This window comes from Gobius niger (genome assembly GCF_951799975.1).
Source record: "Gobius niger genome assembly, chromosome: 8".
In the NCBI taxonomy this organism is placed as follows: domain Eukaryota; kingdom Metazoa; phylum Chordata; class Actinopteri; order Gobiiformes; family Gobiidae; genus Gobius; species Gobius niger.
Genome location: NC_136859.1, coordinates 31,362,170 through 31,382,460, shown reverse-complemented (window position 1 = coordinate 31,382,460; position 20,291 = coordinate 31,362,170). Strand labels below are relative to the sequence as shown.

General features: G+C 44.5%; 1 long non-coding RNA gene across 1 annotated transcript; it reads left to right on the top strand.

The window, feature by feature from the left end:
- Window positions 1-6,066: 6,066 nt before the first annotated feature.
- Window positions 6,067-17,588, top strand: LOC306966419. The gene is made up of 3 exons (XR_013793104.1): window positions 6,067-6,209; window positions 16,516-16,611; window positions 17,499-17,588. It is a non-coding gene; the product is annotated as an uncharacterized lncRNA (long non-coding RNA).
- Window positions 17,589-20,291: the final 2,703 nt, after the last annotated feature.

The window sequence follows — 20,291 nt, the reverse complement described above, 5'->3', positions numbered from 1 at the left end:
GGCGGTCGGGGACAGTGCCCCTGGATTGGCAGACCGGGGTGGTGGTCCCTCTTAAAAAGTGGGATCGGAGGGTGTGCTCCAATTACAGAGGGATCACACTCCTCAGCCTCCCCGGTAAGGTCTACTCCAGGGTGCTGGAGAGGAGGATCCGGCCGATAGTCGAACCTTGGATTCAAGAGGAACAATGCGGTTTTCGTCCTGGTCGTGGCACACTGGACCAGCTCTATACCCTTCATCGAGTGCTCGAGGGTTCGTGGGAGTTCGACCAAGCAGTCCACATGTGTTTTGTGGATCTGGAGAAAGCGTTCGACCGTGTCCCTCGTGGTGCCCTTTGGGCGTTGCTTCGGGAGTATGGGGTCCGGGGCCCTCTGCTAAGGGCTGTCCGTTGCCTGTATGACCGCAGCAGGAGCTTGGTTCGCATTGCCAGCAGTAAGTCAGACCTGTTCCCGGTGCGTGTTGGTCTCCGCCAGGGCTGCCCTTTGTCACCGATTCTGTTCATTACTTTTATGGACAGAATTCCTAGGCACAGCCAGGGGCCAGAGGGTGTTCGGTTTGGGACCCTCAGGATCTCATCTCTGCTGTTTGCGGATGATGTTGTTCTGTTGGCTTTAACAAATCAGGACCTTCAGCTGCTCTGGGGCGGTTTGCAGCCGAGTGTGTAGCGGCCGGGAAGAGGATCAGCCCCTCCAAATCTGAGGCCATGGTTCTCCACCGGAAAAAGGTTGCTTCCCCTCTACAGGTCGGTGGAGAGTCCTTACCTCAAGTGGAGTTCAAGTATCTTGGGGTCTTGTTCACGAGTGAAGGACGGATGGAGTGTGAGATCGACAGACGGATCGATGCGGAGTCAGCAGTGATGCGGTCGCTGTATCGGTCTGTCGTGGTGAAGAGGGAGCTGAGTCGGGGCAAAGCTCTCGATTTACCGATCGATCTACGTTCCCACTCTCACCTATGGTCATGAGATTTGGGTCATGACCGAAAGGACAAGATCGGCTATACAAGCAGCCGAAATGAGTTTCCTCCGCAGGGTGGCTGGGCACACCCTTCGAGATCGGGTGAGGAGCTCAGTTACCCGGGAGGAGCTCGGAGTAGGGTGGCTAGGGCATCTGTTCTGGATGCCTCCTGGTTGCCTCCCGCGGTAGGTGTTCCAGGCATGTCCTAGTGGGACAAGGCCTCGTGGAAGGCCCAGGGCACGCTGGTGGGACTATGTCTCCGAGCTGGCCTGGTGTCGCCTCGGGGTCCCCCCAGAACAGCTGGAGGAGGTGTGCGTGGATCGGGAAGTCTGGGCATCTCTGCTGAGACTGCTGCCCCCGTGACCCGGCCCCGGATAAAATGGAAGAAAAAAAATGGATGGATGGAAATATCAGAATAACTAGAGATTACCCAGATTACCACTGGCATTAGCACAGATGTCTTTGGATGCAAGTTATTAGTTCTACTGCTGCTAAATCTTCAAATGACAAAATGTGCCAGATGGTGAAGGCTGTGGTGTAAGTCTGAGAGATGTTTAGAAACTTCTAAGTACTTTAACGTGAAAAGATGTGCGTGTTGTTCTTCAGACGTCTTATTTGATCAACGAGATGTTTAGATCTTAAAGTGAAATGGAATTATGGACCCGGCCACGGATAAAGCGGAAGAAAATGGAATGATGGATGGATGGAATTATATGATGATTCACTGAACACACACACACATAAAAATGCAAAACAGACGTGTAATGTGTACAAGAGTTTGCTAGTCTCACCTCACGTTATTTGAGGGTAAGTTACTGATGGACTGTGACATGTTAACATTTTGTGTTTTTCAGTGGAAGATAATTGGTAACGTAAGATTAAAATAGTTTGAAGGAGAGGAGAGTCTGCCGTGCACTTTTCAAAAATGTTCATTTCAGGGTTCATGCGGGGCATTAAAAAGCATTCAAAGTGATTAATTTTTTCCAAAATCAAGGACATTAACCTCTTAACACCAGGTGGGGGTTAAGAAGTTTTGAAAAGCATCAAATTCGATTCAAACTGGCATTAAATTTATTCGAAAATTATGACATTGCTCAACAATATTTACTGTAGTTCATTGAAATGACCAAAATGATGGCATAAACTGTGGTTCTGTGACTTGAAAATCAATGTGAAAATGTGACATGTGCATAAGTACTGTATATCACATAAATAAGGGCTTTTTAGAATAACTTCTGTGCCCACTTGCATTGGCATCATTGATTCAACAGTGTGAGAAATGAGAATATTGTGCTTCATTTGGATTTCAGTCAGGACTGGGAGCGCACTCTCTGACACAGCACTTGACTACAGATGGTACAACATCCTGGAATGATACTTTGGGCATTACTGCGATGAATCCACTCTAATTGGTTTTGCAAATTTCAAATATCAGATAGTATCCTCTCATGAGCCCCCTCTCATTAATTTAGACCAAATCTGAATCATTTATGAAGTGAAAAGCTGCACCCTGGAGGGACAGAGATTATTACAGTTGTCCCAGTTACAGGCTCCATTGTTTTTATATTCCAGTTAGATCTCACAACATTTACAGTCAAAAAGTTGCCCAACTGTTTTCTGAACTTTCAATCTCTTTATCTCCCTCTTCCAGTCAAGTTTGTTGCGTTTCCGGAGAGCCATGATCCCTTTGGATTGATGATAGACTGCAAGGACACGACTGAGATTATTTCTATGTCCCAAAATCCAGCTAATCAGACCAACCAAAACAACACTGGAGGTAAGTGTTGACCAGAGAGTGCTCTAAACGTAATGCACTGCCAATGTCGTCAACCAATATATGAGATAAACAGAGCTGTTTTCATGTTCATAAATAGAAATGGGACAGGGAATTCTTAATGCGGAGGTAGCAGATATGGCAAAAATGAAACAAAAAACAAATCCTTACAAAAAGAAGTCCACATGGAATGGAAGATCCAGTTAAGCAGCATTGTGTCAGTTTGGTCTCTTTTCATCATAAAATAGTGTTATGTAAAATATGAATATAGAGTACTATGGTCACTCACTGGAGTACCAGCGTCACTTTAAAGCAGCCCTTTTTAAACTCCGACCTCAAAGTGATTGGGTCCGGACCCCGGACCGAATCAGTGACTTTTTTGCCATAGCGGTTAGCAGCGCTTTCAGCATTACCATGAGTGCAGTTGCAGCTGTAGGGGAGTGTCATGAAAATGTTTGCCTTGGTGTGTATGTGGCGTCTGGCCCATTAGTGTGTATGGGGGAATCCGGCCAATGGAGAGACTCCAGGCCTTTCAGCCATTTGTGCAGCTTCTGCCATTTCAACAGTTTGACCAGTTTATGGAATTTAAAAAGTTTATGCAATATTAATAATTTATGCAAATTAACCACTTTAAGGAATGTTATGCAACTTAAGAGTTTGTGCCATTTAGGATTTATGAGCATTAAAGAGTTCACACAATTAACATAATTTATGCTAATTAACACATTCATGCATTTTACCAGTTTATGCAGTTTATACAGTTTATGCAATCTTAAGTTTATGCAACATGACATTTTATGTATTTTACCTTTTACAAATTAACCAATTTATGCAATTTGAACACTTTATGCAATTTCTGCATTCGCTTCCCGCAATTTCGCAGTCAATCGCAATGGTGCAGCCATTGCAAAAGTTTCTAGTTAGTTTCTGTGTCGCTTTTTTGATTGTGTTATTGTCTCTATTTACTCTTTTGTTGCTTCGTGTTTTCGTCTCTTTTTATGTCTGGTCTTCGTAGTTCTTTGTCTTATTTTCTTCGTTTTTGTTGCCTTTTTCATCACATTTTCCTTGCTTTTTTGTCCCTTTTTAGTCTGTTTTTGTGGCTCTTTTTTTGTGTCACTTATTTTCATCCTCGTTTTCGTTGCTGTTTTGATGTTTTTTTCAAAAAGCTTTTAGATTCATTCACTCCATAGGCTGCCAATTTGGAAAAAGAAATTCTGTAGATGAATGACCTCTATGCGCTTCCATTTGCAGATTGTAACTTGGCCCACTTGGGCGACAGACAGCGGATAGTGGGAGGCTCATATGCGCCCAGTGGAGAGTGGAAGTGGATGGGCAGCATGCAGTGGAAGGGGTGGCACATCTGCGGAGGAAGCATCATCTCATCGCGCTGGGTCCTTACGGCTGCCCACTGCTTTGTCTAGTAAGACACAGAGCAAATGTAAATCCCTTAATTCTTTAGCTGGGGTCACCAAACTGTAGCCTACTCTCTCCCCAAAGGTTTTTTACATATCTGTTAAACTTCTTCTTCTTCGTCTTCTTCGTCTTCTTCTTTGTTCATCCATCATTTCATTTGAGTTTTTTAGTGAAACTTTCTTGAGTTTAGTGCGAGATGTTGTCCTCAGAGAAACTTAATAGTGAGAGAAAATAATAAAACAAAAATAAAATGTACCTGATATTTTATACATGTATTAAACCAAGGTTTAGCTTTTGAGATGCTGACACCAAATTTAAATGTTAATTCTGTGAATCAGATAAAATACTGTTTTTATTTGCTGTCCTCAAAAGCCCAACTTTCTGACATAAAAATCACATGAACACAAACCAAGTGGGGACAATAATGTCACATCTCGGCCAAAAACAAGCTCTGCAGTTCACACGAACGCAGCATTCACAGACGCAACTAAATGGTGTAAAAATACTGAGTAAACATGCTACTGATAATCAGACACCGACACGGCTATTATTGCAGTGGGACTGTCATTGTAAAGCAGGGGTGCCCAAAGTGTGGCCTGGGGCCAAATGTGGCCCTCAGACTCATTTTATTGGCCCTCATACATTTTGTATGATATCATTGTCCACTTTTCAAAATAATCTGCAAATCAGTAAATGTACCACTCTTCTAAACTGGTACTGATGACCATTTATGTTCATTAATCTTGGAAAAACATAAATGCTGAAAACTCACTTGCAGGTCCAGGTTACCTGATTTATTTGTTTTATTGCTCATGAAACATCACCTTCTAATGCACTATTATGTGTTGTACATCTTTGGTTTCAGGGCAGCCGATATTTTCATCATACTTACTGTATGTTGCAGTAGGGTCGTAGGATTGTAGAACACTTGATAAAGCCAAGGAATACAACACAAAAATCAGAGGGAAAATACATTTTCTGCACAATCAAGGGTCAAAAATGAAAATTATTTTGGAGGGGTGGGATCAGTGCTTAATTTGATCCCATCAGGGTAAACAATCTGGGAGAGATTTTGCAGGATTTGCGATGATCTAATGGTGTTTAAAGGTGCATAATGTAACTTTTTATGTGGACAAAAAAGTTTGTGTGTGTGTATATTTGACCTTGTAGTTCCTCCTTCTGATCGTGATAAACCAAACAACGTTTTGCAAAATGTTCATCAACAAACCGAAAGCTGTAGACAGAAATCAGTCAGGACTTACCTGTACCATGTCACAAACCCCAGAAATGTGAGCCAAACGTGACTTTGTAGACAACTGAGAGTAACGAGGGAGACATTAGTGTGTATTGGGGCTGCCGGGTCGGAGGCAGGGAAAGTTGAAATTATGGTTTTCTGGCGAGAGACATCAGGGGGAGTTGAAAGACCCCCCAATCATCCCATTAACACTTGTATTACCCCAGAGGGCTACGAAAAAGATTTATTATGGTGAAAAGTTTCTTTGATCTGCTTTTAGCTCTGGGTGAGATTGATGTCCAAGATAAAATTTGGAACATTTGCATATCATTGGTAAATTGTATCCTATTTTTGTAGTTGTGTTTTGCAGTTGTAGTTGTGTTACATACTGAGATATGTTCTTACCTTAGCTTAGACGAGTTCATTTGTACCTGTCTGGTCCTCAGTCACGTAAACACAGCACAGACAGTGTTAGCATTTAGCCTCTCTTCCACCTTTTCCCTATTTAAATATGGTTACGTGAAGGGCCCTTAATGAAAAAGAATTATTGAAATAAATTCTATTTGTTGGGTGAAATGAGTTGGTGGCTTTATTTTTTTGTTTAACAACCGTTTATGTTTAATAGTTTTAACAGAGTTTTTCCTCCTCTTTATTAGTCACAGCGAAAGGTTGAACGTCTCAGATTGGCTCGTGCAAGTGAACTCTGTGTTCACTGAAGAGGGTTCCCCGGGGAGACGCTACGCGGCGCTGCAGGTGCTCTGTCACCCCAAATACAACATCACCACCGTCGACTACGATGTGGGTCTGCTGCGGACCATCACAGAGATCAACATGAACGGTAAGAAGGGAAAGGTGGCGCCATCTGCTGGAGGAATACAGGCAGTGATGTTTTCACTTAAATCTTTAAGTGAAAACATGTCATTTTGATGTAAAATTGATAAATTTGGTGTTTTGTTTACTTTATTTTTCATAGTAATTTCTTATATATTCAAATGTTATGGTATTTCCTTAAAATGTTACAATTATCACATGTTTTCTATCTCATCGTTTACATAACATAAATCAAACTTTTACGCTCAAACAGTTACACAGTACTCACACTATACTCTTTTTTCCTACTTTTTACTTCTGTTTGAGTACAATTATTTCAAAGTAACTTCACTCTTTTGTGAGTAAATATTTGAATATTCTACCCAACTCTGGTACACAGTATACATATGTAGGGTTTATTAATCAATTAATTTGTTTATTAATTAATTAATAGTTTGTAGATTAGCCTTAAAATTTAACGGGGCACCAGTTCGAAAGGCGAACAAAATAAAAGTAAGAATAGGAGGCTAAACTACAGATTTATCTGAAGGAAGTAAGATCTTTAACGTACACATGGACCCTTATTCTGAAATAATAAACACCGACATTACCAAAGCAACCTGTGGTTTATGGAGGTTTAATGATCAAAATCAATTAACAGACGGCATTAAATATTAAAGTGCAAACAGAATAACCTAAAAGGCTAATAGGATGAATAATCAGATAAAATGTTCTAAAATTGTATCTGAAAGTCAATAAGGTGGTTTTCTGAGAAGTTATGTGAGTCTTATTGAGCTAGGTCTATGAGCTTACGACTGTGAGAAAAGTTTTCCACGCCAACTGTGGTCCGGCGTTCCAAAGTCCTGGTGTCCGACGGCCTCTCTCTCCAGCTCCTCGGGGCCTTGGGGTTTGGATTGACCAGCTAGACTCAAATTGGTTTCGCTGAAAGCTCAGCGATCAAAAATGTTGTTGTCTTGTAGGAAAAATGCAAATGTTCTTAAAAGAAGTAACAGATAGTTACAAATCACGTCAAACGACGGGCTCAAACTTAAAGTTCTTGTGGTCCATCTGAGACAAAGGAGAGGTCAGAGTTCAGCGGGGGATGTCCATGTGCTCCCTTCCGTCTCTCCTCCTGTCCCACCACACTCTCACAAGAAGCGCATTCAAAAGGAAGAGCAAGAGCGTCTCTCTCCAGTTTTTTTATACCAGGCCGGCCCTCCATGGGACTCTTGGACCAATGATTCAGTCCGTAACCCGATATTATTAGGGTCCAAGTGGGAAGGGAGGAAGGCTTATCTTGGCGAGAAATTCATGAAATACATTCCTATTGCGATAAACACATTAACAACTTCACAAACTTTCTAAATGCATTCCAACATTTCGAACAGTATGTTTGTACATTGCATCTTTTTGACCTGGGGAAGAATTCATCATTAGAACAGATCGGTTGAGTTCATTCTCACTGTGCATGAATTAAAGAATTGGTGTTGCACTCTCCAACAGAACAGGCGTAAACTTGGATGGTTTGCAACTTTATTTAGTCCAGTTCGTTGTACATGTTGAGGCACGCTTGGACCAGCGTCACCATAGCGCACACACCAGGCATCACTCACTACTCCCCGTGGGCGTGGGCAACCCACTTTTGTGAATGAGCCCCACTCCTGGACTCCACCCATTGCGGTACATGTGATCGTATAGTGAATAATTTAAACACTTTTTACCAATAATAAATAACAATGAAATTACATTTGTCTTATGAATATATAAAATAGATGGGCTACACCCTTCCCCACTGAAAAGAGAAGTGCTCCCCATAGTCTCTTTTTTTTTCATTTTCCCTTTTATACCCAAGTGTAAAAGACTATACAAATTAGGCATTACATTTCAAGAGCAAAAGGTTTGGCATTTCACATTGTTTACGATTTTAACTTGTTATGAAACATCTTTTTTATCAAAGTCCATTCTTTTATGGCAACAACACACGACTCCTCATTAAGTCCATATGCATCAGCGGGTGCATCGTCCAGGGAAGTATCGGTGGGCCCCCCAATCTTCCATCATGGGACAAGGAAAATACTTGTTTCACCCCAAAGCATGTTATCACATGACTATACCATTTCACTTAGGTTAACTTTAGATCAGATACGTTACAACTAATACTCTTTAGAATAGTATCAAATTTGTGTGCCACTTAAACCATTTACTCTACCCACTACATAACGTTTTAAGAGTCAAATAACCCATCTTTCACTATTTACAATAGCCTAAGACTAATAATGCGAAAAAGGATACATAATGGGTCCGTCGGCGGTGTGGACCTCATCTGCACCGCTAGCACGAATGGGACAGGTCTGCAGCTCTCTCACTGTTGGCTCACCCAGCTGGTCATAGGTGTACAGACGACGAGGCTGTTTTGCTCTGACTGGCCTCCGTAGTGGAACTTCCCTCTGTTCCTCTTCCGACTCACTGGCGGAGGCTGGTGAGCCCTCTTGATTTTCAGGCTCGCCTTCAGGACTCCCAGGAGCTACCACTTGAGGCTGCACCGCATTCTCTTCCCGTCTCTCCACTTGCATGGGCCTTCTGTCAGGTGCTGTGGTGAGTGGATGCAGTGGCTTGCCAGCTGTCCAGAGGCCAAACTCCTCCTCACTGGAACTTCCTGTCTCCACTGGTTGCAGCTCTCGCCGACCTCTTTGGTGTCTTCCCCTGGTCTGAAGTGGGGGGTGGTTTAACCCGGACTGAGGAATGTCCCTGGGGGGCTCTTCTACCAGGTAAGGGCAGGGCAACAACAGGTTGCGGTGTAACACTCTTCTCCTCCCTGTACCTTGCAGTGGCTCCACTGTGTATACTGGACTGTCAGGGCCTCTCCTCTCTCTCACCACATAGATGGTTTCCTCCCAATAGCTCCGCAGCTTCCCTGGACCACCTCTGGGGGTTAGATTCCGTACCAGGACGTGGTCACCAAGTTGTAGTGTTGAGCTCCATGCACGTTGGTTGTAGCACTTCTGCCCTCTCCTGGCCGACTTCCACATGTTCTCCATGGCTATAGCATAGGCCTGCTGCATAGCTTCTCTCCATTTCTCTGCATAACCTACTAGAGACTGGCGCTCTTCTTCATGTTTTTTTCGAGGGATGAGCAGATCAACGGGTAAAGTAGGTTCACGGCCGAAGAGGAGGAAAAACGGAGAATACCCTGTAGCTTCATGGACTGTGGAGTTATAGGCATGGATGACTTTACCGAGATGTTCCTTCCAGCGTGACTTCTCAGTTTCTGCCAGGGTCCTCAGCATCCCGAGCAAAGTCCGGTTGAAGCGCTCTGCAGGGTTTGACTGTGGATGGTAGGGTGAAGTGCGGGAGTGTCGTACACCAGAATAGCTCTCTAGTTTGCGGAAGAGCTGATTTTCAAACTCCCTTCCCTGGTCATGATGGATTCTGGCAGGGAAGCCAAAACGCAGAATGAAATCATCAAATAGCTTTCTGGCCACCGTCTTCCCAGACTTATCCCTTGTGGCATATGCCTGTGCATATTTGGTGAAGTGATCCACCAACACAAGGATGTACTCCTCTCCTCCACTGCTCTTCTCCAGGTGCACAAAGTCAATAGAGATCAACTCAAACGGAGCTGATGTCTTAATACTCTGAATTGGCGTTCGAGTGACTCTATTTGGCTTCTTCCTCTTGAGGCAGCTGCAGACAGAAGTGACATAATGCTCAATTTCTTGTCTCATCTTGGGCCAGAAAAAGCGCTCACGTGCCAGAGCTATAACTCGTTCTGTTCCCAAGTGTCCCATATCTTCATGAAGATGCTTGTAGATGAGAGCTTTCATGGGCTCTGGGATGACCAACTGTGTTCTACAGGATGTTTCCCTCCAGAGGATCCCATCTTCATCCGTCTGCAAGCGAGACCACTCTCTGAGGAGCCTCCGCACTGGTGCACTCTCTGTCACTCTTTCTTTGTACTTCAGGTGAGTATATTTTTGTTTCAGGAACAGGACTCTGGAGATGGCTGGATCTGCTCCTTGAGCTGCACTGATGTCTTTGGCTGCTAAGGGCTGTACAGATGGAGCAACGCTGACCTCTTGTGGAAGAGCATCAATGTTACAGGTAACTGCTGAGATCCAATTGATTTCTCCTCTGCTTTCCTCCCGCATGCCCATGCCAATGCCTTCAATATCCTCTTGATGGAACTCTTCAGTGCACTCCCTGATGATGTTGTGAATAGGCTTGTGTCTTGACAGGAAATCGGCATCCCTATTAGCAGTCCCGGGCCGGTACTTGATGGTAAACCGGTAATCAGCCAACTCTGCTATCCACCGGTGTCCCGTCGCATTCAGCTTGGCAGATTTTGTGACATAGGTCAGTGGATTGTTGTCACTGTACACTGTAAAGTGGGGTGCATGGAAGAGATAGTCCCGAAAACGCTCAGTAATTGCCCATTTTAGAGCCAAAAACTCCAGTTTTCCAGAGTGGAGTTTGTAGTTCTTCTCAGTGGCGGAAAGGGTCCTGGAGCCATACCCAATAACTCTGAGGGCTCCCTCTTGCCTTTGATAGAGGACAGCACCCAGTCCCTCTTCTGAAGCATCCACGTGCAGAATGAAGGGCTTCTCTAGGTCGGGATAGGCCATCACCGGAGGGTTAGTCAGCTGATGTACCAACTTCTGCAGGGCCTCCTGGTGAATCACAGTCCATTGCACTGGATGAGATGGAGCAAGCTGAGCAGACTGACGACTTGAGACCTTCTTCGGCTGGCTTTTCTCTGCAACTTTGGGCTTAGAGAGCAGGTCGTACAGGGGCTTTGCTGTCCTCGAGAAGTCTTGAATGTAGGACCTGTAGTAGGTCAGGAATCCCATCAACTTCCTCACTTCTCTGACAGTAGAGGGAGTCTCATGTTGGAGGGCTTGGACCGCTTCCATTTCCTTGGGATTCATCTTGTAGCCCTCAGCTGAGATGATCCGCCCCACATAACACACCTCCGGTTTGAAGAAATCACACTTTGTTGGTCTCAGTTTAATACCAGCTTGTTTTTGTCTTTGCAGCACTTGCCTCACATTTTGTACATGCTGATCAAAACTTTTGCTGAAGACCAGGACATCGTCAAGGTATGGGACGCACACTTCATCTCTTAAATCCCCAAGACAGCTCTCCATGTAGCGCTGGAATGTACAGGAGCATTTGCAAGTCCAAATGGGATCCGTACCCATTCATACAGGCCCCAGGGTGTAATAAAGGCTGTAGCTGGGCGACTACTCTCACTCACAAAGCCCTGATGGTATGCCTTTCCTTGATCCAGGACCGTGAACCACGCATTGCCTCCCAGATTCTCCAGAATTTCCTGAATACGAGGGATGGGGTGGTGATCGGGCAAAGTCTTTTGGTTCAACAGCCGGTAGTCCACACAAAGACGAAGGCTCCCATCTTTTTTCCTGACGCAGACAATAGGTGAGGAATATGAGGAGTAGGATTTCTGGATCCATCCCCTACTCAGCAGATCTTGGATGTGTGTTTTCACTTCCTGATAAAGATGACGTGGGATTGAATTGTAAGTCCTTTGCACTGGGGTATCATCTTTGAGCTGAATATTCATTTCCAGTCCTTTAATACATCCCGTATCCCACTCATCCTTAGCAAATACTTGACTCTCTTCCCTCAGCATTTGGCGTACCTTCTGTTGTTGTTCTGGAGAGAGATGGCTCAGGTCCACAGGAGGATCCCACAGCTCATTCAGCAGCACTTGAGTCGACTGCTCTTCTTCAAGTGTGGCGCTGCCCTCTTCTGGAGATAGTGATGGCTTAAGCTCCAGGGGACACACACTATTAACACTATGCAGCCAACCAAGGGTGGTGCGGCCACACAATGTAATGTCTCTGTCAGTATTATTCTCCACAGCCACAGTGACACGTGCATTGCCTTGGGGGATAACTATGAGCTGCTCTCTCACTTTTAATCCACTTGGCCATGGAAACTCCGGGTTGGGTTCCAGCAAAGCATAGGATCCACCCCCATGGACCAGTCCACAAGACACGTTCTGGATACTGTTTTTGAGAATTGTCACCGGGCGTCGGCTGAGGCGAGCGATGTGGAGGCTGTCCTCAGGCTTATGCTGCTTCAACACAGACAGGACAGCATGAGCCGTTCTGCGGCCCACCTCTAGCGCTGAGGAAAGTCTCTGGGCCATGTGACCAACTGGATTGCAGTTCTCTGAATTGTCACTGGTCAGGGCGAGTTCCTCTATGACATTGAAGCCTATAATTGGACGCTCCAAGTCACTGCTGGCCACCAGGACAGGTACAAGCACGGACTGCTCACTCATCCCTGGGACAGCCTCGTGAGAGAGAGTGAACTCCACCTCCATCCATCCTTTGTAGGGAATCTCTGTTCCATTAGCTGCAGACAGGCTAAATTCCCCATCCTCTAGGAGCTCTGCTACAGGCCTCACCGGGACATCTGGTAAGTATTTATTTTTCCAGTCCACTCCAACAATCGACACCTGTGAGCCACTGTCCCATAATACAGTTGTATCCACATTATTGAGGAAGGCTCGAACCAGGCATCTCCGCCCCACTAGTTTAGCTGTCTGTCTTTGCTTACTAGTGAGAGGTGTTGTCTGGCTGAACTGGGCGTCGGTCTTACCAAGATGTACCTTAGTCTCAATCTTATTTGACGAGGCTGAGACATTGGTGCCCTTGCGACAGCCAATGGCCCAGTGGTCAGCACTCCCACATTTATAACAGTGGTCACACTTGCCGTGGGGGTTGGTGTCCTGGCAGCGTTGACACCTCCCGGTCGTATGCGGTCGCTGTTGTGGCCTGAACCTCCTGTTGAAATGTCTGCTAGGTCCCTCAAGGCATGGTGGTCCCGGAGCTGGAGCTTGATGGAGGGTAGAGAGCTGGTTTGTAAGGTGTTGTATAGCCTCACAGATGGCTTTATTGCCCTGGTCCACTTTATCCAGGAGCGTCTCACGTTTGGGTGGTTCGCTGGGCTTGGTGGCATCGGTGGTGGACATCAGGGTGTTGCTCTCTCTGCTGTAAGTATAATCCTCCCCCACTGCTGCTACTCTCGCCCCCCTTGATTTTGACATGGAGGCAAACTTGTTTTTCTTTTCCACTTCTAGAGTATATGCATCAGTGACTTTCTCCAGGAGAACCTCATCTGCCACCTTTGGGTCACGTAAGTATGGCTTTAAATCAGCCCGGACAGTGTCATCAATCAAACCAGTAAGCACTGTCTGAAGAAACTGGTTTTGGATCAGTTCAGAGCTACACTTTAATCCAAACTCAGCCCTTTCAGATGCAAACAAAATTTGCTGTCTCAAGTCCATAGCTCTCATTACAAACTGTATGGGTGTCTCCCTTGAGTCTTGTGCTGCTCTAGTGAGACAGTAGTACAGTTCTGTTGCATCCTTCTCAATAAAATGGGTTCTCAAAATTTGCCTCAATGCCTGAAGAGAAAGGTCCAGTCTGCTCTCAAGGTAACTTTTTAATTTTATTCCCGGAACAATAGCTTGGATTACAGCCTCCACAATATCAGCTTCACTGTATCCTTTCTTCAGGGCTTTTTCAATCTGTCTCTCTAAACTTGTATATCCAAGTTTGTCTTTTTGCTGTGGTTCACCAATTTGTCCAACAATTTTAAAGTCTTTTCGATATAACTGATGAACAAATGCAGGACTGGCATTATAGACAGGAATATTAGCAGCAGACACGGGTGCGTTGGGCACATTTTCATTGCTGGGTGCAGTACCTGATCTTTCCAGCAGATGGAGGTCTGGTGTTATAGAACGCGTCAATTCATCAATGCGATCTCCGACCTTCAGCAACAGAGACATTCCTTCGTCCTCCAGCGAAATCACGTCTTCTCCTTCCAAATGTTGTAGGATAATCCGTCTCATTTTGCGAGGTACGGTTTTGTCCTCTTCGCTTACAGGTAACTCCAGCATTGTGCATAAATTACACAGCTCCATAGCAGGTAAAGTCAATAGTTTCCCCTCGATGTGTTCCAGCGTACTTTCCCAGATGACAGACATTTTCCAAATGGCAATAGTCACGATTCACCGTTAATGCTTTTACCTTAGCTCGTTTGGTGACAGAGTACAGTTTGTGAGTAGGTGGCCGTGCGCCACCGTAGTGGGCTATCAGCTGTTGGCTTGTAGCTACAACTCCGATCAGCTGTTGGTCAAATAGCCGCTGTCCATTTGCGATCTCCAATCCGGGTCACGGCACCAAGATTTATGTTGCACTCTCCAACAGAACAGGCGTAAACTTGGATGGTTTGCAACTTTATTTAGTCCAGTTCGTTGTACATGTTGAGGCACACTTGGACCAGCGTCACCATAGCGCACACACCAGGCATCACTCACTACTCCCCGTGGGCGTGGGCAACCCACTTTTGTGAATGAGCCCCACTCCTGGACTCCACCCATTGCGGTACATGTGATCGTATAGTGAATAATTTAAACACTTTTTACCAATAATAAATAACAATGAAATTACATTTGTCTTATGAATATATAAAATAGATGGGCTACACCGGCTTATTACTCAAATCGGATGTTTGAGATTCAGTCTTTAGTCCAATTCGAAGGTCAATAGAGAGTTCTCATCTCTGGTTGTGAGGGTTAAAGGATAGATCGTCACAGTCTTTTTCTCCTGATCTGTGAAGTGAAGTGAAGACATTCCAAAACCATAAAATGGTCTGGGGGTCTTGAAGTGGGGGTTTTGGTTATCTCTGGAATGCGGTAACCACGGTGAAGAGGGCAATAGGTCACCCACATGCTACACATATATCAGCCGGTTAGGGGTCCTATTTTTTCCCAACTATCCTTGGGACTGGAAAAAATGCAGTTGAGTAATGTTACTTGAAATAATTGTCTAGGTCGGTCAGTTTTAGTCCTGATTTTTGACCTTGTTTAGGTCTTAGTTAGTATTTTGTTTATTATCTTTTGACCCAGTTCAACCTCTTAACCCCCACCGGTACCGAGCACATTTTTTCCAATTTGCCATTACTAAAATCTAAAAGCTTCTTGAAAAAAGTATCAAAATTGTGACATATGTTAGAAGAAAACCAGGATGAAAATGCAACAAAAATGCGTCAAAAAGTGACAACAAAAAGCCACAAAAGAGCAACAAAAAGGAACCGAAAATGTAACAAAAACATAACAAAAAGAGCAACAAAAGAGTAAAAAAGAAAGCGATTAATTTTTGCAACAAAAAAGTGGCAAAATTGTGATGGAAAAGAACGTGAAAAAGTGACAGCAACAACGCAAGGCATAAGAGCAGTTCAACCTGGACAGACTCAAACAGGCAAAAGTGGCGACTAGGAAAATGTATTGACATGTATATTAGCTTTGGCGATCACAGCCCGGAGGTCGACATCGATGTATGAATCAGTATCAGTATGGAGGAACAGCTTGGAGTCAAGGTGCGTCCACGCCCCATCTGCCTCTCGTTGGACGCCAAACAACGCCGCTTCACATACTTCACACTCGCGACAAACGCCTGTTAGCTGGCGCGTGAAGTTTTGCAAGCGTCATACATAGGAGGCGTGTCTGGCCACCAGTTGTTGACTCAGGGCGCACTCACACTGGACATCCGAACCTGCCACTCTCCAGCTCGTTTGAGGAAAGGCCTGGATGCCCCGAACGGCCCGCGCTCACACTTACACAAACGAACCGAGCCGTGGCCGAGCACGAGGAGTTGTTTACAAGTGCACGTGAGCAGCAGCAGCGCAACATAATGCGGAAGAAAAAAACAACCTAAACAGCTGCGTGAATTAATGTCTACTATGAGCCCCTGTCAAATCTCTTCACTCACTTTTCTTTGCATTTTACTACAGTTTAACAAAAAGGGCTATGGTGAATATAACAGTCGATTTTAATAAAGCAGAGAAATAGAGAAGTGCGCGTCCCTCTGTCCCGCTCAGCTGAGGCGGGGGGGAAGCAGCACCTGCCGCTCTGAGCCTTTCTTTGGAGTCATATACAGCCTTCAAAAAAGGCTACGAGAACAGAAGATATGACGCTCAGTTTATGTCATTCATTGCTGCTTTGGCCACTGGTTAAACAGCTTTATGTAGGTGAACTCCTGGAAGTCTACGCTTTAGGTTACGACGGGATATGTTGGTGGGGTTAAGAGGTTAATGAACATAAAGTTGCTTTCAGTTCTGTTTAAATTTAATGAAAAGATAATCCTGTGAGAAGAAAAGCTTTCTCTGAACTCGCCCTCGTTCGACCTTCAATCATTTACCGAATGCAGTCGTACAGTAGATCATGAGATGATCCGGTGATTGTAAACACTTGGCGCATCACAATGAAATGAAAAGTCTTATCTTGTGAACTTTGGCAGATGGCGTGCGTCCCGTGTGTTTGCCCCGAGCGGAGGATTCCTTTTCCCCTGGTGCCAACTGCTGGGTCACAGGCTGGGGCCACACGAAGGAGGGAGGTGGGCTGCTGCAAACATGAAGTATTTTAGTCCACTCTAAAAGCAAAACCACGAGCAAGTCTTTGTGATCAACTTCTAGTATCCATTTAGTTCAGCACACGTATAGCAGGCAAATTATTTAAGTCCCAAACTGGTACTCGGGGCAATCTGCTGTAGATTCAATTATATATACATTTATTTATGCTTTACTTTTGCATTTAAGTTTGGTATTTTTGGGGTCTTGACATGGTTTCCACCCAGCCATGGCATAATTTAGTCCAAATTAAGTGTCTTTAGATCCTTTTTAGTGATGTTTTAAGCCTCACTTGATCTTGATCTAGGCCAAGCGGTACTTCAGATATCAAGTGTCTTATGAGGTTGTACTTGGAAGGTCAAGTCATTTCTAAGGTGGAGCTTTCGGTGACTTACACACTGACCTAAGCCATTGATAAGTATAAATCATATTCTTACATTGCAAAAAAAAATAAAAATAAAAATGTATTTGTTTTATATTTATTGTAAGTACACAAATTTTATTAAAAAATAAACATAATGTCACATGCCAGGGTGTATATTTTTTTAGGTAACAATATATAGTGTTTTAAAATCCTTTCTGTTCTCTGCCTCTCAAAATGATCATATATTGGGCATCTTTGTCACAGACATAGAGCAAAAAACACCCATGTTTTTTTTACTTGTCAGATACTTACTGTGCCATCGACAGAGCAGGGAATGACAGTTTTGCATAACCCCTGATTTTATATTATTTGTAATGGCCCTGGCTCTGTACCTTGATGGCCTTAACTTGATGTGATCTGAACATGATTTCCACATAATTGCTCTAGTCTTGAATGCATCGTATCCTATTGTAACATGGATCGGACTCAATTTCTTTGTCCTCTCTTTAGGGCGTGGATCCGGTAGGCTAAAGCAGGCTCAGGTCAAAGTGATCAACCAGTCTGTGTGTTCGCATCCAGATGTCTATGGTGCAATCCTTACTCCGAGCATGATGTGCGCCGGCAACATGTGCGGAGGGGTGAGCCCCTGCAATGTAAAGCCTACAGACAATCAAGTGTCCTCGATTTGGAAACCTGCCTGACAAGAAACCTTTTATTTATTTTTCATGGTCCGAAGGGAGACAGTGGAGGGCCTCTCATATGTGAAACCGCCATCGGAGAGTGGAGACTGGCGGGAGTGGTCAGTTGGGGAGACGTCTGTGGCCGACGCAACAAACCAGGAGTGTACACACGAGTGACAAACATAATTGAGTGGGTCGAGGGATACTTGGAGGTATGCATGATTGTACAAAGTGATAAAAACCTACAGCGGCACTTGTTTTCAAATACTAACAGCCTTGGCCTTTTGTAGGGCTCACCCTGACGACTGCAGCGCACAACACCTGCCCTTACTGATAAGACCTGGACTTAGATAATAAAATATAAAGCCAAGTGGCAAACCCTGCGTGTTGTGTTTTCTTTTATCATTCTCTTAAATGTCCCATTTTAGCCCAAAGAATAAAGTCTATAGCCGCAGAAGAGTGTCTCTTCAGGTGTCAGATAGGTCTGTAGTCTCGGCCAGATATGGCCAAGGTTTTTGATGCCAGGGTCACATTGGATATTTGAACTTTCCACACGGGCCAGACCGATTTGGTTGTTTCAAACAATTACTATTCTCATTAAAGAGGGGGTATTATGCTTTTTTCAATCACATAGCACCAGTCTATAGCACTCTTTAAGAACCTCTGACTCTTTCCGACACGCCCCCTCCACACGCTGTCTGTGGCATCAGTGGGGAGGGGGTTCTGCTGAGGAGCAGTGGTTGGTTACTCGGCTGGTGACGAAAGCTCAGAGGCGTCTCCAGGAGGTGGGGGCGTTCCTAGGAGGACTCAGGCAAACCTATCCCTAAAATGGCCGCCATCAGAGTTTTTACAGATTACTCAAAAATACGTGAATGTGCCAAGGCAACACTTCAGGCATGTTTTTAATGAGGGAATGACATAATAACATGATGTAAAGCTTGAAAAAGTCGATTTTGCATAAAACCCCCCCTTTAAAAGAGCAACATGTGGTGTTTAAACCAAAAGCCTTGTCACCACCGTTCCAGTAGAAGGCGCCTCATGCCCAGCAGTGGTGCATTGTTACAGGCGCAGAGCAACTTATGTTTTCCACCATGCTGTTCAGCCGCTTGACGGCTAATAAAGAAGCCATTCAATAATGCCTAGTTTAACGTAGTTTTTTACTAGAGGACTTCCCTGTTTTTATATCTGGACACAAAAGATTTTGGCGACGAGGATGGGAGACGAAAGAAAAAGTGCATGAAAAATTGCAACGTCAATCGGAAAAGGTGAAAACCTTTTAAACCTTTTATGAAAACGAAGAAAACTTCGAAGCCTATTTGGAAAGGTTGGAGCAGTACTTTGTGGCGAATGACCTGAAAATAGACAATGACAAAACAAGGGCAGTGCTTTTGACAGTGGTTGGTAAAAAGAACCACACGCTGCTCATGGACTTGTGTGCACCGTTAAGGCCGTCGGAGAAGAAACTCGCAGAGCTAATTTAGCTCATGAAGACACATTTTGTGCCGAAGACCAACTTTATTGCACAAGGATAGAAGTCAAGAAATCAACGAGACAACGAAGCGAGTACATGGCAAGCCTATGGAAGCTAGCAGCCGCGTGTAAATTTGGGAATTTCCTAGATGACGCTCTCAGAGATAGATTTGTGTGTGTGGTCAACAAGCTCCGTGACCGGGTTCTGTTCACACTAAAGACCTAACGCTTGCAGCAGCAGCATACGACACGGGACTGTTTTACGAGGTAACAAAGCAAAATGCCCAGCAGTGGTCCCAGAAAACGTACAAAGCTAACGCTATTTCTAAGACGAGCACAAGCAAGAAAGAAGAGCGAGGGAAACCATGTTACCGATGTGCGGGCCACGGACACGCGCCATCTGACTGCAGATTCCGCCACAGCCTACAGCCAGGGAAGAGAAGGTCAAAGCCAAGCCGGGGTTTGCCACAGAGTACCGGGCAGGTAAGATCAAAGATGTAGAGATGTTTTCAGTGAAAGCAGACGGTGAGGACAGTGACTCTGAAGGAGACATTGTAAAACCTTATTATGTGTATTTAAGGGTGAATGACAAACGTTTAAAAATGGAAGTAGACACAGGAGCAGCTGTATCTGTGATTTCTGAAAGTCTGTACAAACGTAGGTTCAGGAAGCAAATGTTGATGCCTTCAAACTGTGTGCTGAGAACATACAGTAAGCAATCTCTGAGACTGAGAGGGAGTATTTCTGTTACTGCTAAATGTAATGAGATCACTCGGGTACTTAATCTACTTGCGGTTAAGGGTAGCGGTCCAGCTTTATTGGAAAGAGACTGAATAAAAAGGTTAAAACTAAATTGGTCATTTGTCAACAGGGTAGCACCCCAGAGTTGTGAAGAACTTTGTGAAAAATACAAATATTTGAGCCAAGCCTGGGTAAAGTAAAAGGAATCAAAGCAAAACTACATGTTGGCATGTTACAGGCTGAAATAGAGACAGGATGCTGGGTTTAAAACATTTTAAAGCTCTAGATTGAGGAGCTTGGTGTAACCCCTGACTCACGTTAAGTTGGTAAAGAGAAATTAAAAGTATAGACCAGTTGCTAGGTTCAGTAGGATTACAATAGGAACTAAAGTGAATGTGTGCAATGAAATGGC